The following is an 8,369-nucleotide window of genomic DNA, read 5'->3' as shown; positions in this document are numbered from 1 at the left end:
AAATAAAGGTTTCAAACCAATTCATGAATGTAATTGAATCTAGGTATGTTTCGCCTTTAATGTAATGGCATGAAAAAAATTGGCTGAATATAAAACAATGACTTATCAACAGCTGTAATAATTTGCCTCCACAGGAAATCTACACTGGCAATAATAGAATATACTATATAGCCTAGAAACCTGGTTAAACTATCATTATGATATCATGGATGAATTCTAGAATATACTATATAGCCTAGAAACCTGGTTAAACTATCATTATGACATCATGGATGAATTCTAGAATATACTATATAGCCTAGAAACCTGGTTAAACTATCATTATGACATCATGGATGAATTCTAGAATATACTATATAGCCTAGAAACCTGGTTAAACTATCATTATAACATCATGGATGAAATCTAGAATATACTATATATCCTAGAAACCTGGTTAAACTATCATTACGACATCCTGGATGGCCAGTCTTTGTATTCATAGTGTAGTGAATTCAGGGGGTAGCCCTGAGCTGAACTCAAACCTGGGTCCAGCGACTGTCAAGCCAACACCTAATAACTGTTACGCCAAGATGTTACTGTTACGCCAAGTCTCTGGGCAGCCATTTTGTTGCTGTTTAAAAAAAACACACATCAATCAACCAACTAATCTGCAGGTAAAACACTGTTTTGGTAATAAGATGATGATGGGGTTGGAGAAATGTAACTGGTCTCAAATTCATAGACAGACCTATAGATGCAAGGACTGACCATCCATGATATCAACATTATAGTTTTAACCATGTTGAGGCGATACAGTGTTGGTTTACATTGTTTCTAAACATTGGAGTAAAAAAAGCTTATTTGGGGTTCTGATGGGGTACAACAGTTGAACTAAGCTCTTGAGGCATGTGTTATATTCTTCAAGAATCAATGTCTATAAATAAATAATTTAAAAGTCCAAATGTTGTAGCAATTTCAGATTTCCCCTTTAACACCACACATCAGTTCAACAACTGCAGAGTTTGTGCCTCTGTATTTAAGACAGTACTTACTAGTGTTAATCAGGGACCGGTTTCTCAAAACCATCTTATGGCTAAGTTCACCGTTAGAACCATTGGATGCCTTAAGATGCGTTTGGGAAACCGGGCACAGATATCCAGTTTCCTCCTCTTCTTCTTCCTCCTTTTTTGATGTGACAGTCATCTCCCCCTCTTCCTCTTTCACTCCAAAAACTGCTTCCTCCTCTTTCTCTTCCTCTTCTTTCACTGAAACGACTTTCTCTTCTTCTTACCACGTATCACATGAATGTGTACAAAACTCAAGGGGTATACAGTGCATTCATTAAGTATTCAGACCCCTTCACTTTTTACACATTTAGTTACATTACAGCCTTATTCTAAAATGGAATAATTTTATAATTGAATAATCTACACACAAAACCCATAATGACATCACAATAACCCATAATAACAATACAAAATCATTTTTTAAAAAAAACATTTTTACAAATGTATTTACTTAAGTATTCAGACCCTTTGCTATGAGACTCGAAATTGAGCTCAGATGCATCCTGATTCCATTGATCACCCTTAAGATGTTTCTACAACTTGATTGGAGTCCACTTGTGGTAAATTCAATTGATTAGACATGATTTTGGAAAGGCACACACCTGTCTATATAAGGTCCCACAGTTTACAGTGCATGTCAGATCAAAAACCAAGCCATGAGGTCAAAGGAATGCTGCTGCGCCTTCTTCACCATGCTGTCTGTGTGGGTGAACCACTTCAGTTTGTCCGTGATGTGTACGCCGAGGAACTTAAAACTCTCCACCCTCTCCACTACTGTCCTGTCAATGTAGATAGGGGGCTGCTCCCTCTGCTGTTTCCTGAAGTCCACGATCATCTCCTTAATTATGTTGACATTGAGTGAGAGGTTATTTTCCTGACACCACACTCCGAGGGCCCTCACCTCCTCCCTGTAGGCTGTCTCATATGTGTTGGTAATCAAGCCTTCCACTATAGTGTCGTCTGCAAACTTGATGATTGAGTTGGAGGCGTGCATGGCCACGCAGTCGTGGGTGAACAGGGAGTACAGAAGAGGGCTGAGAACGCACCCTTGTGGGGACGCAGTGTTGAGGATCAGCGGGGTGGAGATGTTGTTACCTACCCTCACCACTTGGGGCGGCCCGTCAGGAAGTCCAGGACCCAGTTGCACAGGGCGGGGTCGAGACCCAGGGTCTCGAGCTTAATGACGAGTTTGGAGGGTACTATGGTGTTAAATGCTGAGCTGTAATCGATGAACAGCATTCTTACATAGGTATTCCTCTTGTCCAGATGGGTTAGGACAGTGTGCAGTGTGATGGCGATTGCGTCGTCTGTGGACCTATTGGGTCGGTAAGCAAATTGGAGTGGGTCTAGGGTGTCAGGTAGGGTGGAGGTGATATGGTCCTTGACTAGTCTCTCAAAGCACTTCATGATGACGGAAGTGAGTGCTACAAGGGCGGTAGTCATTTAGCTCAGTTACCTTAGCTTTCCTGGGAACAGGAACAATGGTGGCCCTCTTGAAGCATGTGGGGACAGCAGACTGGGATAAGGGTTGATTGAATATGTCTGTAAACGCACCAGCCAGCTGGTCTGCGCATGCTCTGTGGACGCGGCCGGGAATGCCGTCTGGGCCTGCAGCCTTGCGAGGGTTAACACGTTTAAATGTTTTACTCACGTTGGCTACGGTGAAGGAGAGCCCGCAGGTTTTGGTAGCGGGCCGTGTCAGTGGCACTGTATTGTCCTCAAAGCGAGCAAAAAAGTTGTTTAGTCTGTCTGGGGGCAAGGCATCTTGATCCGTGACGGGGCTGGTTTTCCTTTTGTAGTCCGTGATTGACTGCAGACCCTGCCACATACCTCTCGTGTCTGAGCCGTTGAATTGCGACTCCACTTTGTCTCTGTACTGATGCTTAGCTTGTTTGATTGTCTTGCGGAGGGAATTGCTACACTGTTTGTATTCGGTCATGTTTCCGGTCACCTTGCCCTGTTTAAAAGCAGTGGTTCGCGTTCAGTTTTGCGCGAATGCTGCCATCAATCCACGGTTTCTGGTTTGGGAATGTTTTAATAGACGCTGTGGGTACGACATCGCCGATGCACTTGTTAATGAACTCGCACACCGAATCAGCGTATTCGTCAATGTTGTTGTTCGCAGCATTGCGGAACATATCCCATTCCACGTGATCGAAGCAGTCTTGAAGCGTGGAATTCGATTGGTCGGACCGGCATTGAACAGACATGAGGACGGGAGCTTCCTGTTTTAGTTTTTGTCTATAGGCTGGGAGCAACAAAATGGAGTCGTGGTCAGCTTTTCCGAAGGGAGGGCGGAGGAGGGCCTTATATGCGTCGCGGAATTTAGAATAACAGTGGTCTAGGGTTTTGCTAGCCCTGGTAGCCCTGATGTAATTTGATGTGCTTTTAAATCTATGTTATTGTGAGGAGTATCTGCCAGCTGTGTTGCAAAAGACCCTGGGCTCAATTTGATGGAATTTGTATTCTTGTATTTATCAGTGATGGGCAACTCCAATCCTTGGGGGCCTGATTGGTGTCACACTTTTTCCCCAGCCCCAGGTAAAACAACTGACTCCTATAAACAACTAATCATGATCTTCAGTTTAGGATGCAATTTGTTTAATCAGTTGTGTTTGCTAGGGATGGGGGAAAATTGTGACACTGGAGTTGCCCATCCCCAATTTAGACTGTAGCAACAACACTTGTTCTCTTTTGTTATACTTTGGAATGAACATGCCTTATGAAATGGACTGTAATGCATGATGCAACATATTTCTGTTTGGCTGTCATATACCTGAAAGAAAATCCCTGAGATATATGGCCTTAGTAGAGTTAAACTCAGCTTAAAGTGAGCTCTATATAATATAGAATTTATACTGTAATATACTTTATTTACATGGAAGTAAAATTTATTTGAAAAAAACTACACAAAGACATCACACTCAACCTTTTCTTGATTTGTAATTGTTACATTTGAGTTACTTTTAGTTTGATTTGTTGTGATTGCCATAATGGTAAAAATGGCTCAGTTGGTAGAGCATGGTGTTTGCAATGCCAGGGTTGTGGGTTCGATTCCCACGGGGTACGAGTACGGAAAAAAAAAAAAAATGTATGAAATGTATGCATTTGCTACTGTAGGTTGCTCTGGATAAGAGCGTCTGCTAAATGACTAAAATGTAAAAATGTAGCACAGTCGATATGCTGATAGAATTTGGGGAGCCTTGTTTTCAGATTAGCCTTGTTAAAATCCCCAGCTACAATGAATGCAGCCTTAGGATTTGTGGTTTCCAGTTTACATAGAGTCCAATGAAGTTCTTTCAGGGCCGTCGATGTGTCTGCTTGGGGGGAATATACACGACTGTGATTATGATCAAAGAGAATTCTCTTGGTAGATAATGCGGTTGGCATTTGATTGTGAGGAATTCTAAGTCAGGTGAATAAAAGGACTTGAGTTCCTATATGTTGTTATGATCACACCACGTCTCGTTAATCATAAGTCATACACCCCCGCCCTTCTTCTTACCAGAGAGATGCTTGTTTCTATCGATGCGATGCGTGGAGAAACCAGGTGGCTGTACCGACTCAGATAGCGTGTCTCAAGTGAATCATGTTTCCGTGAAGCAGAGAACGTTACAGTCTCGGATGTCTCTCTGGAATGCTACCCTTGCTCGGATTTCGTCTACCTTGTTGTCAAGAGACTGGACATTGGCGAGTAGTATCCTTGGAAGCGGTGCGCGATGTGCCCGTCTACGGAGCCTGACCAGAAGACCGCTCCGTCTGCCTCTTCTTCTACGGCGTCGTTGTTTTGGTTCGCCGGCTGGGATCCGATCCATTATCCTGTGTGGTGGGCCAAACAGAGGATCCGCTTCGGGAAAGGCGTATTCCTGGTTGTAATGTTGGTGAGTTGACGTTGCTCTCATATCCAATAGTTCCTCCCGACTGTATGTAATAAAACCTAAGATAACCTGGGGTAACAATGTACGAAATAACACATATAAAAACAAAATACTGCATTGTTTCCTAGGAACGCGAAGCGAGGCGGCCATCTCTGTCGGCGCCGGAAGTACTGGAGATGGGGGTGTGTTCTAGTGGGTCTGGGCAGGTGTGATGTAGTTCATGTTTGTATGATGTTGTCGTTTGTATGTGTATGTTTTGTATTTCTTATAAAATATTGAATTAAATGTTTTTAAACTGCCATAAAAAAAAGCCAGACTACGGTTTGCACCTGCACATGGGGACAAAGATTGTACTTTTTGGAGAAAATGTCCTTTGGTCTGATGAAACAAAATAGAACTGTTTGGCCGTAATGACCATTGTTATGTTAGGAGGAAAAAGGGGTAGGCTTGCAAGCCAAAGAACACCATCCCAACCGTGAAGCACGGGGGTGGCAGCCTCATGTTGTGAGGGTGCTTTGCTGGAGGAGGGACTGGTGCACTTCACAAAATAGATGGCATCATGAGGATGGAAAATTATGTGGATATATTGAAGCAACATCTCAAGACATCAGTCAGGAAGTTAAAGCTTGGTCGCAAATGGGTCTTTCAAATGGACAATGACCCCAAGCATACTTCCAAAGTTGTGGCAAAATGGCTTAAGGTAAACAAAGTCAAGGTACTGGAGTGGCCATCACAAAGCTCTGACCTCAATCCTATAGAAAAAATGTGGGCAGAACTGAAAAAGCGTGTGCGAGCAAGGAGACCTACAAACCTGACTCAGTTACACCAGCTATGTCAGGAGGAATTGGCCAAAATTCACCCAACTTATTGTGGGAAGCTTGTGGAAGGCTACCCGAAATGTTTGACTCAAGTTAAACAATTTAAAGGCAATGCTACCAAATGCTAATTGAGTGTATGTAAACTTCTGACCCAATGGGAATGTGATGAAAGAAATTAAAGCTGAAATAAATAATTCTATCTACTATTATTCTGACATTTCACATTCTTAAAATAAAGTGTTGATCCTAACTGACCTAAGACAGGGAATTTTTATTAGGATTAAATGTCAGGAATTGTGAAAAACTGAGTTTAAATGTATTTGGCTAAGGTGTATGTAAACTTCCAACTTCAACTGTACCTCATCCCCATATTGTTATTTATTGTTTTGCACCCAAGTATCTCTACTTGCACATCCATCTTCTGCACATCTATCACTCCAGTGTTTAATTGCTAAATTGTAATTACTTCGTCACTACGGCCTATTTATTGCCTTACCTCCCTAATCTTACCTCATTTGCAGACACTGCATATAGACTTTTCTATTGTGTTATTGACTGTACGTTTGTTTATTCCATGTGTAACTCTATGTTGTTGTTTGTGTCACACTGCTTTGCTTTATCTTGGCCAGGTCGCAGTTGTAAATGAGAACTTGTTCTAAAACTGGCCTATCTGGTTAAATAAAGGTGAACTAAAATTAAAAAATATATATAAATATGTGATCATTCAAAAACATAACTGGTTGTGCTTATAGGTAACCAGATCTTCAATACAACTAGGTTTCTAAGTCTTTAAACATACTGTGTCGTTACACTGGTGAGTAAAAACTCACGCTTCCTACAATTTAACTTGTCTGAAAATAAAATATACGTTTTACTCAACTGCGTTACCCACTCCAGTCAGCAGATGGCGGTCTGGGAATTTAAGGCGATGCTGTTGGTGTGACGTATAATGTAGTGGACGGAGCGCTTCTTTCAACAGTAGCAACAGTTATTCAGCCACCTCGGTAGCTTGCTAGACAAAATAGCCGAACCAGTAAAGCTCTTTAGACGCTTTCGTGTTTATTAGCCACTGTGTTTTAAACCCACGTCTGTCGTCTAATTAGTTATCCGTTTTAATTTCATATTTACGGTGTTGTTGTTATTATTCAGCTAGCGGGCTGGTTAAGTTAGCATTAGCCTAGCTAGCTAACTGTTAGCTAACATTCCCGACCATGAGCTCACTAAGCTACTCTCCTGCTAAAGAAGAGATCTGCTGGACGGAGAAAGAAGCTCTCGTCAAAGCGGAGGAGGAAGAGGAGGCTGTTTCAATACAAAAACAAGTAGAGGGTGAGGCTGTTACAGTGAAAGAAGAAGAGAAAGACGTTACAGTGAAAGAAGAGGAAGATGCGTTCAGAGTGAAAGAGAAGGAGGATGTTACTGTAAAAGAAGAGGATGATGCATTTTTTGGAGTGAAAGAGAAGGAGGGGGAGATGACTGTTACATCGATAAAGGAGGAGGAAGAAGAGGAGGAAACTGGATATCTGGGCCCGGTTTCCCAAACGCATCTTAAGGCATCCAATGGTTCTAACGGTGAACTTAGCCATAAGATGGTTTTGAGAAACCGTTCCCTGATTAACACTAGTAAGTACTGTCTTAAAAACAGAGGCACAAACTCTGCAGTTGTTGAACTGATGTGTGGTGTTAAAGGGGAAATCTGCAATTGCTACATCCATATTTGGACTTTTAAATAATTTATTTATAGCCATTGATTCTTGAAGAATATAACACATGCCTTATGAGCTTAGTTCAACTGTTGTACCCCATCAGAACCCCAAATAAGCTTTTTTTACTCGAATGTTTAGAAACAATGTAAATCAACACTGTAAAGCCTCAACATGGTTAAAAATATAATGTTGATATCATGGATGGTCAGTCCTTGCATCCATAGGTCTGTCTATGAATTTGAGAGTAGTTACATTTCTCCAGACCCATCCACCATCTTATTACCAAAACAGTGGTGGAATTACAGCTTTGTTATTGTTTCAACTGCAGATTGATTGTTGTGTGGCTTGTTTTTAGGGACAACCTAGGATTTAAACAGAAACAAAATGGCTGCCCAGAGACTTGGTTTGGTAAACAGTTGAGGGATGGGGGGTGGAGAAATGTGACCACGCTCAAGTTCATAGAGAAAGCTATTGTAGCAACCGTAACCCAAAACCTAGGGACCTCGTTAAGAAGTTCAGACATCTTGGCATAACAGTTATAAGGTGTTTGCTTGACAGTCACTGGACCCAGGTTTGAGTTCAGCTCAGGGCTACCACCTGAATTCACTACACTATGAATGCAAGGACTGGCCATCCATGATGTCATAATGATAGTTTAACCAGGTTTACATTTACATTTAAGTCATTTAGCAGACGCTCTTATCCAGAGCGTCTTACAAATTGGTTTCTAGGCTATATAGTATATTCTAGAATTCATCCATGATGTCATAATGATAGTTTAACCAGGTTTCTAGGATATATAGTATATTCTAGAATTCATCCATGACGTCATAATGATATTTTAACCAGGTTTCTAGGCTATATAGTATATTCTAGAATTGCCAGTGTAGATTTCCTGTGAGGGTCAAATTGTTAGAGCTG

Source organism: Salmo salar, chromosome 02 (genome assembly GCF_965601325.2).
Source record: "Salmo salar chromosome 02, fSalSal1, whole genome shotgun sequence".
NCBI lineage: Eukaryota > Metazoa > Chordata > Actinopteri > Salmoniformes > Salmonidae > Salmo > Salmo salar.
This window is presented reverse-complemented; position numbering follows the sequence as displayed.